The sequence below is a fragment of the Octodon degus genome, unplaced genomic scaffold (genome assembly GCF_000260255.1).
Source record: "Octodon degus isolate 3935 unplaced genomic scaffold, OctDeg1.0 scaffold00100, whole genome shotgun sequence".
NCBI classification, from domain to species: domain Eukaryota; kingdom Metazoa; phylum Chordata; class Mammalia; order Rodentia; family Octodontidae; genus Octodon; species Octodon degus.
In genome coordinates this window covers 117,793-141,451 of record NW_004524676.1, presented here as the reverse complement: position 1 = coordinate 141,451, position 23,659 = coordinate 117,793, and the positions used below count along the sequence as shown (strand labels likewise).

General features: G+C 40.0%; 1 pseudogene; it reads right to left on the bottom strand.

Moving 5' to 3' along the window:
- Nucleotides 1-19,946, bottom strand: part of LOC111818706 — a 103,772-nt pseudogene extending 83,826 nt beyond the window's left edge.
- Between the last annotated feature and the right edge of the window lie 3,713 nt (nucleotides 19,947-23,659).

Genomic DNA, 23,659 nt, shown 5'->3' with positions numbered 1-23,659 from the left:
TCAGGTAAAATTGATTAAACCCAGGACCAAATGAGGAAGTGTGTCCCTAATAAGAGGGCCTGAGTACAGAGCAGGGGCCACTCCTGCAGGGGCTGGGTCAGTGACTCTTCTCGGCTTCCTCAAGGATTATCAACCCCTGATGCTTATCTTTAGGGTGGCAAACATTTGTTTGATCTTGAGCTCTGGCTCACAGCAGGAGCGTTGGTCTCTCCCACAGTTGCAAGGTTTTCTCTTCCATATTATTTCTTTTGAGAGCTTAGCCCTGTCTGACTACCTGTAATATTTCTATCTAACTCAGCTGCATATAATACTAAGGCCATTTAGTTCTTCTTTTTTACTTTACTTCCTTTCTGTTTTTGTTTTCTTTTTCATATCATTAGTAATAAATTTAGTGTCTTAATAAAGATCATTACTTTCCAATCTTGAAAAAATAAGTTTTCCAAATGATTTTATGTTCTTTAATTTTATCATTTAGAAACTTTCCAAATTCTGAAATCATTTCAGAAAACTGCATTGTGATATCTATTCCTTGGTTTTTATTAATAATGAAAAATTACATTTCAAATTTCTTTTTCATAATAGCAGCTCAACATATAACTTATACACCATAAAATTCACTGTTTTAAAACACACAATATGTGATTTTTAGAAACTCAGGATGATCTATCTAGGTAGCTACTTTATCTATCACACCTTGCATTGAGCAAACATTCATTCCAGGCCACAAGAGATCATTTCAGGAGTCACTTTGCTGCTACTTGGCTTGTTACAGTGTCACGTTTTTCAATGGCAATTGAGACTTTCTGTCTTTCAGCCTCAGACTTGATCAGTAAATCAGTCCCAAATTTTCATTCATTGGGAAATTTCAAGGGAGGTTGGGTTAGGGTGTGTGAGTACAGACTAAATGTAGTGGATTAAGAGTGTGTACAATGGAAGCCCCACCATGGGTGTCGGTGGCACCAATCAATAGGCTTACAGCCTGGATAGAATATAAAAGGAGAAAGGGAACAAAGTTTTTGCTACCTTAGTGCCTCCTGCCTGCCATACCGTGGGCTGTTTCTCCTCTGTGATGCCCTGTTCCACTCCAGCTTGCCTTGGAGACAGCCAGGTAGGGACTGAAACCTCTACCAACTGTGAGCTGAATTAACCTTTCCTCCTTGAACTTTGAGTATTGGGTATTTTGTATCAGTGATGAGAAAAGTACCTAAGGCATTACCTTAAAGTTAAAGAAACTAAATATCTAAAGAGAATTTAGAAAGTTATTGAGTCTCTTCTCTTGGGTACAGCCCACCTTCCAATATGTGCATAATTTAGCTTTCTTTTTATTTCTCATCAACTGAACTAAAGCTAGCTTTTTAAACCTCCATTTTCTTTTACTGAAGGAAGAAATCTTAATCATGCTGCTGCACATTAAATTCAGTCTTTACTGAATTTAAAGTGCAATTTTATGTTAATTCAAGAATGTTTGCTCTTTCTCTTTCATTCCTTTAAGGGAACAAATTTTTATATCATATTAAGACTGAAAAAGAAGGCTGCCATCTAGCTGTAGACACTTAGTGTCCTTGTTGGCCTTCACCATATGCAAGCCATGTTGGTCTTGAGTTATCAACATCCATCCTTTCTGCCATATATTTCTGGATTCTGTGGTATTGCTCTGTTCTCCTGTTGATAGGGGAATAGAATTTATATATTCCTCAGCCCAGCTTCCAGACTTATGCAATGTAGCCTATCACTGCTGTGACAAAATGTCCAATACCCAAAGCTAAAGGAGGAAGATTTTATTAAGCTCACAGTTTATAGAGAATTCAGTCCACAATCAACCCACTGCCTCCAAGGCAGGGTAGCAAGGCACAGGGGTGTCACACAGGAAAAAAAAAATCATGGTAAGGCAGAATAATCTATTCCCTAAATATGCTACTTTTAAATAAGGATTACTGAACTGAAGGCAATTAAGAAGATGATGATGATACAAGGAATTTCTGTGTGTTCCCTGTATGTGTTTGCCTAAAAGCAGGACACAGACTTATGAAGACAGAAGGAATCTTGACCTCTGTCTACTACGAAGACAAAAGTGAACTGCTGAGTAGGACGTTAGACCTTATCAGCCTGGAGATGGATAGATGAAAGAGAACCTCATTAACTAGGTTGGCCAGTGGCCCTTTTTCTCCTCTTTTTCCCCTTTTGCCAAGAGTTGCCATCATTAGAGACTGAAAGTCCTTCTTTCTCTTGTTCCTTCTCTAAGAATGTATTGCTCGTTGGTGATGATGGTATGTAAATGTGAATTCAAAATTACTGTGAATTATTTCCTGGGCATTGCCTATGTGCAAGGGGGGATGAACTATACAGTAAATGTTTAAATTTAAAAAAATATGGCAGTAAAAGATACCTTGCCATGAATTCTCCCTCAAAACACCTCCCTTCCCTGTGTACCGCCCTTACCCCATCACTCTTGCCACTTTCAGGAAACATTCTGGAGGTCCTCTCTCATGAGTGTGTTCACAAGGTGTGATTATAGACATGGCATGGTGAATGCATGCTGCTGAAAGCCGTGCAGTGGAAAGGCAGGCTTGTCAAAACAGCCCCATGTGTCCTTACTCACCGCGTCCACCAGGTCTGGTACTGTGCCCCTTCTTGTTCTTCCCCAGAGTCTAAATGGCCACAGAGGGTAAACATTTTGAGTTGATTCAGGACAGCAAGGCAGCCACAACACCACAGCTACCTATATTTTCTCTACTTTCTGGTATATCACATTCAAGAAAACACAGAACACATTCAGATCTGCTTATTCACACTTTGGGACACATGGGAAGCTGAAGGATATAGTAACACTCCCCCACCATCACCACCAAGAATGGCCCTTACATCCATTTTTATCTCCCTGTTATGCAAATACTATCTGCACCTTTTCCTATCCAGCAATCCAGATGAGAAGTAGGGTACAGGTTACCCCGTCTTTCTGTAGGGTTAGAGAAGTCCAAAACCTTTCCTCCTCAATCATTTGGGTCATCACCAATGCTCCATCACCAAAGACAGATTAACCAATGAAAAGCATGAAAGATCCACTTAATCAATGTTTTTCATGACAAAAGAGCCTTCAGAAAGAAGGATCCAAAGACTTAGGAGAAATTGTCCATGTTTAAAATTAGAGAAAAAGAAAGGTTGGAAGGACAGCTAACATTTTGGCCCTAGCCTTTCAAGATCAGTGAGGACTCAGGACATAGGAGAACCAGTACTATAACATCTTGTAACTCAGCTGTGTCCTAAATTTTCTGATCAAGGAGATTATGGGGCCACAGAGGAAAGTGATTGATGATGTAGAGTGAGCCTAAGGAGAGTCACATGGAGAGAAAACATTCTCTCAGGCTTTCACAAAGAGCAAATTGGTCCAGTGATGGCCATGACTCATCCACATGGCGACACTGACAAAGGACCTACAAACTGCAGTACAGGGTTTCAGGCTAAATCGTGAGGGAATTTGACTGACCTTGGCAGATACAAAAGTTACATTTTTTGTTATATGGGTCTTGCTTTATCTTGGTCTTAACCATTCAGCAGAAAAGTATAAAAATGAGGTATATAAAGTAAAGCCATATTAATATGCTGAGCTGTAAAAGAGTCAAGTCAACAACTTCTGACATTGCCAGTCCTACGGATAACCCACTACTATTATGGACTACTGGACTATATTGGAATATTTTGCTGAATTCACACACCTACAATATTTAAATGACAATGGAATACCCATCTCTGACAAAACTAAACAAAAAAGGGGGATACAAAGGAAGGACCATTTTGTATCTGTATATACAAAATAGTTAGAATAGATATACAGCTACTTTCTCTTAATTCAATGAGAAGAAAGATTTGTACTAATAGTGTTTGGACAGGATATCATGTCTGCATCTTGTGACAACAGTATGCAATATATTAATTATTGAAACTGTCCTACTAATCAGTTTTGAAACAGTCTCATTGCTACTTATTTCTCAATAAAATTAATAAAAAATAAATAAATAAAAAAGAAAATTGTCCATGTTTCTGTTTAGATGCAATGAAGAATGGACATCTGTGTATAAATGTGATTTGACAAAAAAAAAATAACCTATAGGTCACAGGCTGAGTGGGAAAATTCAGTAAGGCCTGTTAGTTCTTCGTGGTCTCTCTGTATAGCACTACATTCTCCTGGGTCTAGGGCAAGATCTCTTCTGGAATGAAAGCCAATTGTTCAGGGAAGAAGGTAGAAGAAGGTAGATTGAAGAAGTTCTTTATGGCTAGCTCTTATACACAAAGGCAGGAAGAGGGCTGAACCTCAGTAATGCCTCAGCCAAACCTTAAGAGGGACAAAAGTAGGAGACAGCATAGGTGCTCCCAGGGGAGCAGGTCCTCCTGTCCCTGTCTGCAAGATTTTCCCCATAGACCATAGGGTACTTCCCTTATCTTTCTAATGTGTCACAAAAGGAGATTTATATAACAGGAAGAATTGAAATATCTTGCCTTCTACCCACTTTCCAGCCCAACATATTCATTCTCTGCCTTCAAGATTTATCTCAGGATAATCAAAATCTCTGTGTTTGTAAGATTCAAGGTAATTTTTCCTTTCTTAGATTTTGAAAGCATTCTTGTCCTTATGTATTTTCTTAGAATGTTATTTGGAATATTTTCCCCTTGGACTGTAGCCCCTTCTCTTTTCAGAAACAACTGAAAGCCTCCTAAGGTAGTAAGAACCAGTTGTTACTTCAGGACCAGCAGCATAGCTCAGTGCCTGCCTGGCAAGTGCAAGATCCTGAGGAGGGGTGGAGAGAGAGAGAGAGAGAGAGAGAGACAGACAGACAGACAGACAGACAGACAGACAGACCAAACTACTGGCTTCAATATGCAAATGGGTAGATGCATGAAAAAGGAGTTACATCTGCATAAAAAAATTAGGGAAAAGAGCCCCAAATTTTATACCAATCCCCCAATATTCCTTTAATTGGTTCTTTAAAAGAGGTGGCAATATTTATTTTCATGTCCCGCCTGGCTTTCTAGCATTATGAGTTGGAAAGTACATGCAGTTATAATTCCCCTTTGGACCGTGTAGGGCTTTTGCCTACTGCAACTTCACCTGCCTCGTGTTATTTGAACGGTGAGTGTAGGGAGAAAGGCCAAGAACATCGCCTTTGAAGACTGCAAAATCAACGTGCCCATCACAAAGGAGCAGCTCATTCATTCTGGTTGATGGAAGCCTGAACTTGTAACATCAAAAAACAGTGGGAGTGAGACAGGAGGCCAGTAGCAGCCAAGCCCTCTGGGGAGGTGGGTGTGACCGTTAATTACAAAATCCCGGGGCACATGCCCAAAGCAGTGCAAATGCCCTGCACCTTGTGTGGACATCAAGAGAACTGGAGCAGAACCGCCTGGACCTGACCTCAGCCTTAGGAGTGGTAGATACAAATAATGTCAACGTTAGCTCTCTGCTGCTGTGTTCCTTCATAATAGCCCACCCTCACGCTACAGTGGGTAATTTTCTTACTTGGCCCAAATTCACTCTGCAGCATAAAGCCCTGCTGCTGTTTGCATTGGTCTTCACCAGTGCTTTGCTCAACCCCCTCTAAGAAACTCTCGAGCCACAAAACCTGGTAACAGGAGAATAAAGAAAGATCTTGCAAACTTCTTTTAAGTAATTCTTCTCACTTCCCCTTAAGGGGTGGAGACCAGTATGAGAAGCCCTAATTTTACATCGTTCTAAATCTCATCAAACATAACCGAATGCAAATTTTTAATGTTCCTGGAAATATATCGTGCCATCAGTCAGCTATCTGCTAGTCTCTTCTGGATCTTTCTAGAGCTCTACATGGGAGGTTGGGTGTGAGGAGGTTGCATTGAAAATTACTTGCCATTTTAAACACTAGAATTTTTGCTTGCCCTTTCTAGGGATTTTTAATAGCAAAACTCCCTCCATGTCATTTGTTTCTTGGTGAAGTTAAAAATTCTCACAGCAATAACGCAGCCATCCTGGATATCACTGAGCTCAGCTCCCCCACCCCCACCCCCACCTGTACTCTAATGGTCTCCTTTGAGGTCTCTAAATGATAATTATCTTGCCCTGTCTCTGCACCGGGACAGAAAAGAATTCACCATTATGTGAGGAGAATCTCGCTTGCCGCGACCTAGTTCGCATCGTCCACTGTGTCACTTTCTCGAGTCAAAGCGCTGATTGATTTCAAAGGGCGACGCGGAGAGACGCGGCTGTGTGGAGAGACGTGGAGAGAATCGGAATCAGACCCAAAGGCGCAGGAGTCGCTGCTGCTAAAAATAGCTCACGCTTCCGAAAGTTAATTACCGCAAAGGAATGAAGTTATTAAAATGTTCCATTAGAATCTCTGCAGCTTGGAAGTTCTATTTTTAAATTTTTAAGGCATTTCTTACGCTAAATACAGGGAGGTGTGAACCTTCCTACCTACAGAAAATGGGGAGGAAAATGCAAATGCTTCCTTTAAGAAGCAGCTGTAAACAGTTTGATTGCAGCAGAATTTATTATTACAGTCAGGGCCAGAGTCTGCTATTTGCCTTCATTTTCACAGCCAAAAATTGTATAGCTCATAGTTCTTTGGAATCTCACAAACTCTCTTAAATATGAATTTCAAGAAAAGCCATCCCCTTAACTGGGGATATCATTACATTTGTTCTCATTATGTATACTGCTTGGTCACATTAAGCAATAGAATAGCAATATCATCCTACATATTAGTGGAGGATATAAAAGTCAGATCATCTCTGGAAATACAGCCAGCCGCGCAATTGAGAAGCCTGAGAGGCTTCCTTGACTGCTTCTCCTCCTTCAGAGTCAATCACCAATTCTTGTCAATTTTGCCTCGGAAATAGCACTCCAATCGCTCTCCCACTCTCTATCTCTATGGTTACAGCCCTGGTCCCAACTGTCAAAATCTCTTGCCACAACTCCTGCAATAACTTCTATACTTTTTGTAACCTACTTGTGTTCTTCTCCGAGCTGTTCTCCATTTTACAATCAGTGTAACGCCAGTACTTTTCTTAAAATTTCTCCCTACTGTTGGGTAAAGTATCCTCCATGAGGCTTTAAGGAGCCCGCAAGACGCTCCTGCTGCCTGACTGCGTGATCGCACCTGCCCCCCTTCTTCCCCACTCTCTCTGCTGCTGCACACTGGACCCCGAGGGTTCCTTATCCTAATGCGCACCATCTTCCGCTGATGCTGCACACTTTCCTCTCCCTGCTGTGTTTGTCTTCCCGCTGTTCGCCTGGCTGATTTCTTTCCCCTGATTTCTTCAGGCATCAGTTCATTCTCCTGCATGATAGTTGAAACCTAGAAAGTCCCCCAAAGCCTCTTGCATTCAGAGGTGGGGTCCTTTATGCATGGTCAGATCACAGGCACCTAGACTTGTGAATGGATGCTTCCTTTGAGGAGTGCAGTAGCTGCAGGAGCCCTGTGGAGGGGGGGCCTGGCTGGAGGAGGCAGCCACAGGGGTGTGGCCTGGAGGGGCGCACCTCCCTCCCTAGCCCCTGCCTTCTTGCTTCCTGGCTGCTGTGTCCCTCTGCTATCCTGAATCTGCCTTGGAGCCAGCTGATTATGGACCAAAACTGTGAGCCAAGATAAACTTGTCCTTTAAATTGTGGGTGTTGAATATATTGCATCCTGGCCATGGGACAGTCAATCAGACATCCGGACAACCTCTACTGTATCTAAGAGCCCCGTTTCCTGCAGCTGTTGATCACAGTGAGTTCATTATCACAGCAACAATGACAACACTTCATTTAACATCTCCACCTTTGACACAGCATAGAAATGTAATTGTTGTATTTTCTTGGCATGTGGCATAGTGCATAGCTGGTTAAGCAACATTATTCATTGGGTGAAGGACCAAGCAAACACGATACAGCCTTATGGAAAAGAAAAAGAAAAAGATCATTTTTCTGGATGGGGAGGAAAAGGCAAAAGAGTTTTCCGAGGGAAGTCCATTGGAGATGAGTCTTGGAAGCTAAGTAAGAGTTTGCCAAGTACACAGACCTGGTGGGTTCACCTTTGTACCTGAGCCTAGAGTGGGCAGGGTGCTGCAGTGGTTGGCGTGCGTGGGGGGGGGGTGCACAGTTCAACCAGGCGCACAGTGGATAGGAAGTGATCGCAGCTACTGTGAGGAGAGCTCATGCAGGCGCCTAATACTGAGGGCTTGTCGGCAGTCTAAGCCCTTCAGTTAATGGCAGAGCAAACTGATTAAGAAATCACTCAGGTGTCGCTGCGTTAAACTGAGCGCACCCGACACAGCAGTGTCTGTCTTTTCCTTTTGTCAAAATTGTATCAGCTAAACTAATTTTCTGTTTATTTGAAACTGGATCTTGCTGTCTATAGCCCAGGCTGGCCATGAACTCTGTATAACCTACACTGGCCTCAAACTCACTAGGATTCTCCTGCCTCAGTCTCCCAGATACTGAGATTATAGACATGCACCACCACATCCAGTGTAAATTAATTCATTTACAAATATAAAATGTCTTTCTAATAATGTAGTTATCATATGTGATCTATGTTGTTAGTAAGATTCTAATGTTTTTGCGAAAAAAAAATCTATTTTTGAGTAAATTTGCAAATTTAAGGTTTCTTTGCTGAAGATATGCTATTATCCATTTAATTTATAAATTGGAATGTTTGAAATAAAAAGATATAAATACCAAAAGAAAAACTTCATTGATGTTTTAAGTATACCCCCCAAATAATCATAGTTTAATATTCTTAATTGAAGCAAAATTAAATGGGAACCATGTAAGAAGCAACTCTTTGCTGCCATCTGCTGGTAGGCCATCGTTTCCGGTCCAGTTTCCAAGCCCTTCTGTGAGAAGCCTGCAAAACCGATGACTCAGCAGTCTCTTTAGAGCCCAAGAGGATCTTCTCTAGTCTGTGGCAAAGCTACACTGTTGTTATAGTTTTTGAAGTGTTCAACGGTTCTACCACTTCTTTAACAACTAGCAGATGGAAAGATTGAGGTTGCTGGTGAATGTAAAGGGATAAGGAACTCCTAGTCCCGATGCTAGCCCAGAGCCTTCTGGAGATTGCTCCTGACCAAAGGGACTGCTCCTCCTGATGAGGCTTCTCTTGGTGTGTTGTTTTCAAACTACAAGTTAGACTCTTGACCGATCAAATCAATTCACTTATTTAACAAATGGTTAGGATAACATACCAAATAAAAAGAGATATGGAGCTCACATCATAAGAAGGGTAACAGCAATAAAAATGGAAATAGACACACACACACACCAGCATTGCTGAGTTGCACTAACAGTTTTGAAGGAAACAAGAATCTGCCGTAATATCCGTAAGCCTTGAGGGGATGCGATCTAGGAAGGTCTCATGAAGACACAGTCCTACACGAAGACCCTGCGTTGGCCATGCGGAAATGTGGGCCAAGTGTGTTCTAAACACTGGGCACAGCCTATGGCAGCTTGCAGAACATTCAATAAACAAAGGACTGCTAGGGCTCTGGGGGGAGTGTGCTGGGGCAGAATAATGAAAGATGAGCTAGGATTGGGTAATAAGAATAATGAAAGATGAGCTAGGATTGGGTAATAAAAGACTTTAAGTCACCGAAAGGGCTTTGCATATTATTCTGAGTTCAAAGAATAAACACTGGGCAGGTCAAGCAAAAGAATAAGATGGCCCAGTTAACATTTTAATTTTACTCATAGCTGGCAAACAATATTTGATTGAGGGACAGGAATAAAAGGAACAGCTATGTGAGGAAGCGAAAAACTGTGCCCTAGATACAGTGCTGTCTTATACTTTATGACAACAGTAACTATCCAAGGAAGCCAGTGGATTCAAGAAAACTTTTTTCTTATGGGTTTGGTACAGGGTCTCACTACACAGCTCAGACTCACAGTGATCCTCCTGTTTTCAGCCTCTCCAGCACTGGGATTACAGATGTATACTACCATGACCGGACTTGGTGGCTGGCTCAGTGTACCCAGGGGGCAGGGCCAGTGCAGCCTGTGGTGCCAGGGATCGAACCCCAGTCGCTGCACTTGCCTAAGCAGGTACTTTAAAAAATATTTTGAATTATATAATTATCAAGCCTTACGTGGGTGTAGAAAAGAGATGATGTTTTGACAGGCGCAGTTGATAGGATCGTAGATTTCTCATACACTCAGATAAAGAAGAGAGAAAAGGGAAGAAAATATGAATGGGTGGAAAATGCAAGCATTTTGTCTTGGAGACTATGCTTCTAAATGTCCTAGTAGAGAGGGCATGTAGGTATAAATTTTCAAGGTTGCTGCTTAGAAGGGAGATCTGGACTTGATGTGTAAGTTCAGTAGTGACTGTGTAAAGATGTTATTTTAATCCATACTAATTAAAATATCTAGGGATGATATATGGCAAAAGAATATCAGAAAATTGAGTATTATATCCCATTAAATGTGCTTCACCCTTACTTTCTGTCAAGCCAAGTTAACCATGTGATGGGGCAAGAGAGACTCCATTTTTCAGTAACTCCATTTTAACAAAAATCACTTAAGTTCATTTAAACTGAAGATAAACTCACCCCCTCTCACCATAAAGCCACTGAGAAAGACAAGGTCACAAAAAAAATGAACAAACAGAACAGCTTAGGAAGTAGGGTAAATGTCAAACAACAAAACCCGGTGACCAACAGGTGGTCTGCACTGCCTGGAGCATGTAAGAATGTAAGCTTTGTAACAATTATGTGACAATTCTGCAACATTCCTGTGAGTGTAGAACTGTGGTTGCTGTGGATACCTAGAAAGTATAGAGCTTGAAAGTAAAGTTCAGGCCAGCACCAACAATTTGGGAGACCTGACCCAAAGCCAGGACGCTGGTGTCGAGCTTACAATAAAAGCTTCCCTGTTCCTCCACACTTGTCTCTTTTGTGGGGGCTTCTCTGCCCTAGCTGTCATCTGCTACTACAATATAGCATCCTGACAATGTCCATCCTAAAATTCTGTGTTCTGCCAAACTGCAATCTCTGTTCCATCTTGCAGGCTTGACCTTCAGCCTGCATTTGTCTGAAACTCCATCAGTAGCCCGTTCAAGTGGATGCGAGTCAGTCTGTGGATTCTAATTCCAAGGTACTTTGGCAGCCAGGATCTTGAAAGTGAGCATCTGTCCATCCTGACTTTTGTAAAATTTATGTCTACTTCCACAAAGCAAAATTCTCAAAGACTTTCAAGATGAGAGGATGAAATGGTAAAGCTTTATGAAAAACTAAAGTTCTCAGATCCATTCCTTGAGTTGGGTTCATATTAGAAAGTGGAAGTTTGCCAATGAAAATAAATACAGAGATAAAATCAGTGAATTCTGTTTACTTGCAGTGGTTTAATTCATGCCATCTTACTATGTTGAGGCACATACATGCATACATGTTGGTATATATGTATGTATCTTCTTTAAAAATTAATATCTCAGTTACTTTAGAAACAAACGCAATTTCTACATCTTAAAATGATTCCAGTTTTAATCATAAGGATAGAAAGACTATTACTCTATAGAACACACAGAAAAGATGGTGGAATTTTTTTCCTTGTATACTATTTGCCACAGAAATTACTCCTCAAAGTGGCTTTGTAAGAGTGCTAAAACATATGATTGGTACTGTCACCTAGAGAATTGATATTGGAAATTGTAGAGAAATTGTCATAATGTGATACTCCAGGAAAATCTGCCTCAACCAGCCATGAAGAGGAGAGGATTTAGTTTAAAATATACATTGATCTGGCAGTACAAAATTCTTATAGATTGTGATTTTAAACAAGAGTCTTGCCTGTGGAAGCCTTTTGTTCCTCAGCTGGGGTGGTGGCACATCTGGTCTGGCTTCCTCCTTTTCTGACTGAAACTTGTGTGAAATCACCAAGTGATTTTTAACTAAAAAACAATTTTTTATGAATCGTATTTCCATGCTACTTGTTTCCACTCTTCTCAACGGATGAAAAAACATTTTGTTTTCAGGCAACAAAGCAGACTTTTGCAATTGGGAAACAACTGAAAGAAAGTCAGTATGACAAACATTTACTAAAAGGAAACACATGAAGTCTCTCAGCTCCTTTTCTGGGTCTGGAAAATGTTAGCATTGGTGCTGTTTGGTTAAACTTAAAAGTTCATTATTTCAGGGGGAAAAATCCTCCAATAGTTAAAAACAACATTTTAATAGCCTACTATTTTCTATAGTATAAGCAAATGGCACAGGAACAGGTGACCTAGTTCAGTTCCTATGAAGCAGATGTGTGAAAGCCATGGACACAGGCAGGTTTGATTCCAACTGGCACTTCTGCAGAGCTGCACATCCTCTCAGATGTCTCTCTTCATCTCTCCAGGCCTAGGAATACAACAGGTGAGGGGATAAAACCTACACGTGTTTCAAAGATAATGCTTATAAAACTTCTGGCCTGTAATAAGTGTCTCATTAACCGTATCACATTGACGGTTTCCTGGTCAGCATATGTGGGTAAAAACGAGCTGAGGCTCACTGCAAAGATGGGTCTTTCTACCTTTAAAAGGCAGTGCTTTCATGATTGTGTTTTGTGCTGCAGCACAAGAAAGATTTACTACCAGTTCACTTTGAACCAGTAAGCCATGACCCAATTTCCTAAAGCCAGATGGCAGAGCCACTTCCGGTGGGGCAGATGGGCCTATTGATTTTCAGTCCCATGATAACATCAGGCTTGGATGACTCCCTGAGATCCAGTGAGGGTACCAAGCAGATAGGGGAGTGTCTTTGATATTGGCCTGGGTATCAGGGAAGCAAAGAAATGCCATAGAGACATGTGTAGTTTTAGACACTTGTGCAGTACTGAGGGTCTGAAATGGAGCATTCAGAGGGCGCCAAGTTGCTTTCACTGGCACTGAGAATATTCAAGAAGCTGCATCAACTGACCCCCTTTGTGTGAGATTACAGCAACGCTTCTGAGTACCAGATGTGCTTGCCCTGAAAGGAAATAGAAAAACTGGACACGTTCATATTCATTAATTAGGCAACATCAAAACGCATCTATAAAGACAACTATTTGTTGAAGTCACAGTGACAACAAAAATTTAAGAGAAATCGTACTGCAATGGAAAACACATTAAGGATTATTTTCCTCTTGAAAGAAATATAAATTAAATATATTGAAAATCATAGCCCATAAATCTAATACCATGAACAGGAAAATTGTATCTATTTGTCATACCATGCATTTGAATGCCAAGAGAAGTTTGACTTTAATTTTTAGAAGTTGTACCCTTAGTAAGAGGCTACAAAAATAGAAGATAGAGTTGAATATCAAAAAACAAAGAATTTTCCAGTACTCAGACGTTTCTAGAATAGCATTAATAAGTTTAGAAATCATGGGCTTCATACCCCTTAAAATGCAAACATGCCTAACACACTATAAAAGAGATTAAAATTGGCACCATAGGAGCAGTCATGTGGCTTTATTGGCAAATCTAATCCTTGGTTTATCTCATTCTGTAGGGCAAACTTCATAGGCTTTGTCCTTTTGAAGAATCATACAGAATAGGAAATGAGAATTATAAAGATAGGGTTAGAATCCAGGTCTGTCACATTGTCCTCTGACCTGTTTTATACACAAGATATAGTAAGTCCCTGAAATTCATAGGGGGTATTTTCCTAGAGTACCTCCAAATTGTGAAATACTGCAAATTTCAGAAATGGCCAGAACTTGCTGATGCATGAGTCCAGCGATGAGCTCTGCACCCCCAAGATCAAAGCCACAACACTGGGACAAGACAATATTAACGGCCTCAGCATATGCCTTTGTAGGATCAGGGGACTCATGACACCAAGGATGAGGGCATCGCAAGAAGTCAAGAAAGTGGGCAGCTGGGGAACTCTGTATCCCTGAGGATGCCTTCAACTATTGCACTGGGCTGTGCACTGCTGGCTTCAAAACTCACTGTTACATGAGAACAATACACTATTACTCTTACGGTGTTATTAGCATCTGCACACAATATCTATCCATAAATTGAATAGGAAACAAGCTATGGAAGCTCACCAAGAGTTATTGGCACTGTAGTGGTGCATAAATTTTGTTCATAAGTCACAAACCCAGTAGATGGTTTAAAGCAAACAAATTGGAATGAGATAGCTATATATCTTTAGAGATATATAGATATCAATATATGTTGATGTATTTATTAATCTATATATCAACAAGAAGGTATCCTCAATGCTTGATTGCAAATTAATTTTGCTCAGCGATAGTTTGTCATATGTCCCATGCGTATTTTTTAATCCTCTGAATAAAAAAGCTAATGAGAATATAGAATGTTTGGAATATATTCTGAGAATAAGTTTAGACCAAAGCAACTCATTAATATCAATGACACAGAACAATATTGAATATATGATCAATAAGGAAAGGCAATGTTTATTCGATAGATTCATTTCATAAAAATGTAAACCACTTTAGGAAGTATTACTCAGAAAACATAAATAGACACTCCAGTTTTGCACTGGCATGCAGAATTTGCCACAAAAGCAAGAACAAATTGGGTCAATAGGACCTGAAGAGATGTCATGCAATGACTTTAGATATGTGGTCAACTAAATAGGAAAAATAAAAAAATCTTACAGTATCCAATCAGACAGTTAATAGATTTATTGGATCATATTAAGTGCAAATAAGTTTTTCTCTATGGAAGAATTAGACAAGTGACCACCTGAAGATGGTGGGAACCTGTTGTAAAACCGGTTACACCTAAGGTCTGTAAATGTGAGCTGCCATGTCAAAGAAGGGCTTACAACATCTTGTTCATATGCAGTCTTCATTCACACATCATTGGTCTTAATCTGTAGACCTATAAGAGATTACATCAATAACTTCAGTCTTGCTGAGTTACAAGTTTCTCCACAGAGTGGTTGGGTGTGTTGGTCCACTTTCCCGATGCTGAGACTATACAGCAGCATCTCACTTCATGAACTAGAGCCTGTAAACAGAGTTGTGTTCCTGAATTAGGTTCATGCACTGAGGGGCCACCTTCACTGACACGCCCAGAATAAAGGAGGAGAGCTTTACTTTGGCTCATGGATTAGAGGTCAGTCCCTGGTCAGCTGACCCCGAAGCAGAAACGTAACAGAACAGCTGCTCACTTCATGGTAGTGGGGAAACAGAGAGCAATAGTGCCGAGAGGAAGCAGCCACTAGACACAGCCTCACCCAGATAGGCAAAGTGTACTCTACTGCTCTCGTAGGTGTCCTTCAAGCCAGTCAAGGTGACAATCAAGTTGAGCTGTTTTTCATCTCGGGGAGCATTTGCAATTAAACCTGAAAAGGATGGAATTCATAAGATTTTAATGTTTACATGTGGGAGTAACTTGAGTTTTATTAATACTGTATTAGAGATTTTCAACTAAAAGCTTTGAAGAATTTGATTTAACTTGTAAATAAAATGGGCATGTGCATGTATCTGGTAATATGGATAACTGAGGACCAGCCAAATAGCTCAGCAGATTAAAGCACCCATAAGTGGGCTCAGGGACCGGGGGTTTGATCCCCAGGCCCGCCATGCCAGCCCCACCCTCAAGGTGTGCTGAGACAGCAATTGAGCATGGGTGTGGTGGAGCACACCTGTAATCCCAGCTCTTGGGAGGCTGTAAATAGGCAGATCACTATGAGTCTGATCTAGTAGTGAAACCCTTAACACCCTGTAGACCCTTCCCTAAAATAGAAAAAAAAAAGAATAACTGCTTGGAACACAACACTATGTATTACAACAAATACTGTGAAATCCACATTACTCCGTTAAGTCAAATTCTATATCACTTGTAATTTTTTTCTGTTTTAATTCTAATGTGTATTCTCTTTAAAAAATTAAAAATTAAACAGTAAATAAAATGGGCATGCTAGTAAAAACCTGATTTAATGCATTTCTGATTTTTAACTTTTTCTTAGATCTGTAAAGTTTATTTTTATTTTGTTTTGTTTTTGCAGTACTGGGGGTCGAACTCAGGACCTTGCACTTGCCAAGCAGGTGCTTATGCCACTGAGCTGTATCCCCAGCCCCAAGTTTATTTTTATTTTAAGGAATTCTTTTTCATTGGAATTATGAATTTCCCATGCCAACAGGTTGAAATGCTCAGCCAGGTATCAAACAGATAATGTAAACATCTTTGTTGTGTGGTGGGCAGTAGAGTGGCCCTCAGAGACGTTGATGTCCTGTGTCCTGGAAATGCTGAGGACAGTATCTTCCTTGGTAGATGGCTTTGCAGATGTGATTCAGCATTTTGAGTGGGAGGCTTTCTCTCTCCTTATAAGAGCACATACAACATGACATAGAGGTTATTATAAATGAGGGAGACAAGCAGAAAGGAAGGGATCATGACTCTGGAAGCAAACATCAAAATATTATGGGGCAATGAACCACAGAATGCAAGAAACCTCTAGAAAAGTGAAAAAGCAGGTAACTGATCTTCCCCCTCAGCCTCCAGAAGGAATGCAGCCCAGCTGGCACTCTGGATTTTTAGCTCACCGAGACCCATTTTGAACAGGAAACTAATACACTGAGGTATAATTCATATTCCACTACATCTACTAATTTTAGACTTGTGATGAAATGATTTTAGTAAATTTTTACAGATATACAGTCATCACTATCATCTCTAACCTTTTCTGTCAACTGCAGACACTCCTAGTATTTGTTTTCTTTTTTGACTGCAAATAAATCACTATAAAACTGGTGATTTACTGCAACCTAAGAGGATGGTTCTTACAGATATGGAAGTCATAATGTCCAAACTTCAGTCTTACAGTTCAAGGTGCTGACAGAGTTGCACCCCTTCTGGATGATTCCTTTCTAGTAGCTCTTCCAGAGATAATATGCTCTTCCTCCAGCTTCTGGAGGCTAAAGTCATGCCCTCACTCTTGACTTCTCCCTCCTCTCTAGCCTTGTCAGATGTTCAGATCTTCCGTAGCTCTCACATTTCTTTCTCCCATCTTATAAGCACCATGCTGATTACCCTGGAGATATTTCAGAATAGTCTCCCCATCTCAAGACTCTTGAGAGAGGGGAGGGGAGGCTACGAACGAGTTCAAGACAAGGAAATGTTCTTTAAAAATTCTCAATTAATGACATCTTCATAGCTCCCCTTCTCTGTGTAAGATAACACATTTATAGAGTTTGGGTATTGGGAGTGGAGCACCATTTGAGAGGTAGGCATTTTTTGACTACCATATTTCCTGTCCTTACTTTCAGCATCAGCAACCACTGGTCTGTTTTCTTTTTCTGTATTCACATTGTCTGAATAGTTTATATAAGCAGAATTACATAATCCATGCTCACTGGTGTCTCACTTTTTTCACTCAGTGGTGTTTTCAAAGTTATCTGTGTGACAGCATCGTTCCTTTTTTTATTGCTGAATAAGCAATCCTTTTGTGGCTATGCTAAATGTTTGAAAAACCCAGTCAGAGATAGGTGCACACTGAGGCTGTTTCTACATCCTGATTATTACAAATATGTTGGTATGGTCATTTATATTGAAACCTTTTGTGACACCTATTTTAATTTCCAATGAGTACATCTCTGAGAGTAATATTGCTGGGCAATACACTAAATTTATGTTTGACTTTCTTTTTTAAAAAAATCTGTTATTTATTTATTTATTTACTTATTTGGTACAGCGTCTCGCTACAGCTCAGACTCACAGTGATCCTCCTGTCTCAGCCTCCCCAGCACTGGGATTACAAGTGTGCACCGCCACACCTGGTCTTGGTGGCCAACATGGCCCACCCTGGGTTCTGGAGCCAGCACAGCATACAGTACCGGGATCGAGCCCAGGTCCTTGCGCTTGTCAGGCAAGCACTTAGACTGAGCTATCTCCCTATCCTCATAGATTTAACTTTTTAAAAAACTGCCAAGTTATTTTCCAAAGTGGGTGCCCCATTTTATGTTTCTACCAGAAATGAGGGTTCTAATTTCTCTTCATTCGTGCAAATAATTTTATCACCTTTCTTTATGACTGTCATCTCTCTAGTGCATAGGAAGTGCTTTCTCTTGGTCATTTGAATTAGTGTTTTCATAAAGACTAATTATACTGGGCATCTTTTACTATGCTTATTCATAAAACTTCATTGAGATGCCTATTTAAATCTTTTAACTTTTTCTTTCTTTTTTTCTTCTTCTTTTTTTTTTTTTTTTGCATAACCAGGAATTGAACAATTGGACTCAGGCCTTTGTGCTTGCCAGGCAAGTGCTTATTCTACTGAGCTCTCTCCCCGGCCCCAAATCTTTTAACTTTTTCAATTCAAGTATTTATCTTTTTATTGAGTGAGCAAAGATGTTTAGGTATTCTGGATGTCAATACTTTACCAGATATAACTGGAAAATATTTTATTCTTTCCTGTTCATTTTTAAAGGCCTTTGAAGCAAAATGTTTTTATTGATTAATTTTTTTAATTTAATTTATTTTCTTCTTTGCAGAACCAGGGATTGAACTCAGGCCCTTGCACTTGCCAGGGAAGTGCTTAATCTACTGAGCCATCTCCCCGGCCCCCTTTAATTTACTGATTTTTAAAAATCACTTGTATTTGGTGTAATACCTAAGAGCTTAAGGCCTAGTCTAAAATCATAAAGACTTACTTCTTTATTTTATTTATTTTTTCTAGGAACTTAAACACATGGGTGTTTGACTTTTCAGTATACAATTCCTAAATGGAACTGTTTTGGATCACATATAAAATATATAATATATTTAATATATATATACTCCTAACAAAATTTCCTTTATTTTAAAATGTTTTAATTATAAAATATTAAAAGCTACAGTTAGAACAAAACACTCTAGTTTTAGATATATAGCCCATTTTGAGTTAATTTCTGCGCAGGAAGGTTCTCAATTAATCTTTTGGTGAATGGATAACCAATTTTCTCAGCATTTGCAGGCAAAAGGACTACTGTATCTCCACTGAAGTATCTTAGCAACTCCATGTGAATTCAGTAGGTCACACCACAGATAAAAGGGTTTATTTTTAGATTTCCAGCTCTCCTTGATCTGTATCTCTGTCTTTACCACACTGTCTTGATTACTATAGCTTTTTATTAGTTATTAAAATTAAGCAATAGAAGCACTCTAAATTCATCCTATTTCGGGATTTTTCTTTACTGCATATCAGTTTTAGAATTAGCTTCCTAATTTCTGCACAACAACAAAAAAACTTAGTTGAAATTTTGATGTCCTTTATAGTAAACTTACAGGTCCATTTGGAAATAATTGCTATCTTAATCCTTGAATATGACGTATCTCGTTATTTACTTAGCTATTCTTACAAGAAATATTTTGGGGTGTCTCTCTGCAATGTTTAGCAGATCAGATATGTTGAATTTGTAAAAGCAAAATAGAACATTCCAGAAACTTAATTAAATTAGTAAATGAGACTACTTGCTTAAGGAAGTTTATTCTGCTTCTTTTAAGTTAATCAGATACTAATCCAAGAAAAATTAAAGACATTCTCACTTTATTAGATTTATAAATATCATAATAAGATTTGTGAGCAAAGCTGGAAGATGTGAGGAACATTAACCTAATTTGATTCTTAACTTTATTAAGTTGAATATTAATTTAAATCCTGATAACTGGATGCACTGCATTCTATGCACAAAAACCCTGCTTAAGTATTTTTTCAAGTCCATATTGGTACAGTCAATCACGTGTTCCTTTTAGAGTAACCTGTGAAGAGTTTAATAGATTTTTGTGTAATGGCATCTGCTGAATAAAAAGGAGGTATCACCATGCACCCCCGATCCACATCTGCTAGAAGGTGGACAGCAAGGCCAGGATTGAGCCACCAGTCCACACGGAGCGCTTGCGCTCAGGAGGGGGGATGATGTTGGCCTTCATCGTGCTGGGTGCCAGCGCGGTGCTCTCCCTCTGCACGCTGTCACCAATGCCTGGTACACGGTGGGCCACCAGACAGCACCGTGTGGGCATATAGGCCCTTGCGAATGTCCACGTCGCACTTCCTGACACAGTTGAAGGTAGTCTCGTAGAACTTGTTGCTGATTCTGACCTTGTATTCAAGTTAACTGGTTTTTTCTTTCAGCCTGCTTTATGCCCGGTGCATCTTTGATTCATCCCCTTAGTCGATGTGGTTCAGTCACTTGGTGGATGAGTTGAGCACACTTGAGGAGAACTCCACAGCGTGGCAATCCGGGTGGCTGCGGCACAGATCTGTGCAGGGCATCGAGTCTGAGCTGACTGTTCCGGGGTTCCTCGGGCTGGCAGGACTCAGTGAACTAGTGGTGACTCCAGTCTTTTTGCTGGTCTAACAGGGTGGGAAAGTCCGAGCCTTACGACCCTGTTTCCATCCACCATCATTGTTTTCCCACCTGAATCCAGGCGGTGGTTTACTTGCCTTGAGTTGGAAACAGTTTGCACTAACACCTGTAAATTTATTCATTCTTTTAATTTATGTAAGGGGTTTTTTATACTCACCTCTTTAAGATGAAAATTTTGGTTTTCTACTGTGAGAACATTAGGCCCCAGCAACAGGTCATGGTATAAGGAGAAATAAAGTGCTGCAGTACTTGGCAAAAAAAAGAAAAAGAAAAAAAAAAAAAAAAAAAAGCATGCACCTCCGCTAGAAGTATGAAGACGGAGACAAAGCGGAATAGAGAAGACAGACACGCCACGGAGGACTCCCTCTGCCTGCCCGCAGGGTCCTCCCAGCCATCGGGCCTCACTTTCTCACCCGATCCTCTGCATATCTTATCTGCTACCTCGCCGTCCCATAGCCGCATCTTAATGTTAAGAGAATCCTACCCAGCACACTCCTCGCAAAACTAACTTTATGAAAGCCGTGGTACCAAAGCATACCGAATGAATATGTTCAAAAAGAAAAACTATGACCCCAGGGAAAGGGTCAGAGCTACGCCTAAGGCTGTCCTGAAACAGCCTCACCCTTATCTGGGAGGGCTATTCCTTTCATAGTGGAGACAGCTCTCTGCAAAACTGATTTATGAATTTAACACCAGTGGAAAATGATATGCTATCCTTGTTACGCTTAGGATCACAAAAAATATGAGCAGACATTGAGAAACGGTAATAACATACTCAAAAGGAAACAGTTCTGTAGAATATTATGTGGGATTACAGGAGATCTTAAACTGTTATTTTCCTTTAGAAGCAAAAATTTAGTCTTAGATTTGGAAAACATCCTTTGGAAAGCGCAGCGACCAGAGTCCGAACCCTGGTCCAGCATGCCCCGAAAGCCCTGCCCCTGGGGCATGCTGAGCTAGCGACAAAAGTCCATGTGTGGTGGCGCACACCTGTAATCCCAGTGCTGGGGAGGCTGCAAACAGGAGGATCACCACGAGTCTGAGCTGCGGAGTGAGACCTTGTACCAAATACACAAATAAAAAAATAAATAAATAAAAATAAAATAAAATAAAAACAGTGGTGTGTACTAAGAGAATACACAGATTTTCAGAATCAACCTATATGGAAAATGCATCGATATTAAATGTTGGTACTACATAAAGCACCAAATTTATCTTCCTTTTGTGGGTTAAAAAAACGTGTTTTAATCATACTAATATTTTCTGCTGCCGCTATTCCTCCAGGACTTCTGGAGATGAATTTGAGTGAAAATTTTTCCATTTTATTATTTTCCTGCTAAGCTTCCTGCACTAAAAATTTCATGGCATTCTCAGAGTCCCAAAATAAATGAATTATTTAAGTTATTATACTTCCTCATCTATCCTTTTTTGGTTAATGTGTATATCCATGTCAGTGATAAATCGTAAGGTTCTGGAGAAACGAGGTTCGGCTTATTAATATTTGCTTAGGGCACAAAACTAGGCCATAAATGCTCAGTAACAAGAATTAAAGCAGTAAAACATCATAAAATTTAATTTTAACATCTACTTATATATAAATGAATAACACAGACACATAAATGTTGTGTAGTTTATATTTCTACTTCTCAGCCTATATATATATATATATATATATTCAGCATTATATATAAAATGTATATATATAATATATATTCTCAGCATTATATATAATGTATATATATACACACACACATTATAGATATAAATGCAGTGACTAGTTTTTCTAGAAATATATTTGATAAAATTTTGCTACCATTTCAACTTTTCAGAGTTTGGTTTAGTAGAATAATTATTCTCCAGTCAAAGTCAATCATTTTAGAGCCAGCAGTGGTAGCACAGCGGTAGACTTCTTGCTTGGTACGCACAAGGCCTAGGTTCAATCCCCACCACCAAAACTAAAATAAAGAAAAGCTAGAACATGGCGGCATTGGGGGGCTGCACTCCATTCTGATAAATGTGGTGATGCCACAGTGTATTATTGTCTTATCTCATTGCCCTCCTCATCTACCCTAGTGCATTCTTAATCTTTGAATTCCTGTCAAGTAGCAGCGTTTAGGAATAGAATGAAAATAAAATTAATTCTAGCACTCTGTCATGAGCAAACTTTCCTCTTAGGTAAATCACCTAATCTAGCCCCACCTGCAAATTAGCAAGAAACTTGACAAAATTGTCCATTCAGTTCCCTTCCAGCCCAAGGATTCTATAAGCACAAGTGCATATGCGTGCAAATCCTGTGCCCTATTGCAGCCAGTTTCAAAATATTATTTTATTCCGGAAGAGGCTTGACATTTTATCAGATTATGTCATAGCTAGCACCAGACCAGCCATCCAGCCCTGAAATTGATTTTCTGGGTAATGACAATTAGGACCACTGAACGTCTACAGTTCAGGTGTGAGTGCCTGCACCATGTGGCAGGTAACATCTACCACTTTTCTTTCATATAATAACATTTAATTAAAAGCTTTTGAAGACAAGTAAAACAACTATTAGAGACAGCTAAAAATCAATAGTACAAAAAATCTTCTTAAAGAGTTCTCTAAAATACCATGATGGTTTGTGACTAGATGTCCCCCAGAGGCTCATGCAGTCATGAGGGCAGGCTTCTAGAGTTTGTGCTTAATTCATGATCCCATGCTGGGATTAGGGGTGTGAATGCTACACCCGCCCTGGGGTAGGCAGCCTGCATACAATATAAGGGAGGGAGAGAGGCTCACTCCCTGCTCCTCCTACATTTTTGCTCTTGCAGCTTTTGCTGTTTTCTACCACCGTGTTCCACTGCCCTCCTCCATGTGCCACTCTGCCTTGGAGCCAGCCAGGGATGGACTGAAACCTCTACAAACTGTGAGCTACATAGTTTAGCTTTCCTTACTTAATCCTGAGCATCAGGTATTTTGTCTCAGCCACAAGAAAAAGCAACTAAGATTAAAAAAATACATAGCTAAATAATCAAAATCATTTTGAAATAAAAGTGGGCTATTAACATGAAAGCATGCATTACTTGATATGAGCCTTTTTAATGGAATTGTTACAAATGCATTGTTGGGCACTGCAGGAAATCCACAAATACATAAAGCTCTATGTTATGGTTTGTGTCTAGATATTCCCCAAAAGTCTCATACGGTCATTGGGACAGCTTCTACAGTTTGTGATTAATTCATGGTACACTGAAGGAATTATGGGTGTGACTGCTACACCCACCTTGGGGCAGAGAGCCTCAGTACAGTGTAAGGAAGGGAGAGACGCTGTCTAGTTGTGGCAGCTGCGACTCCTCTCTTTTGACCCTTGCTGCTTCGCTGTTTTCCGTC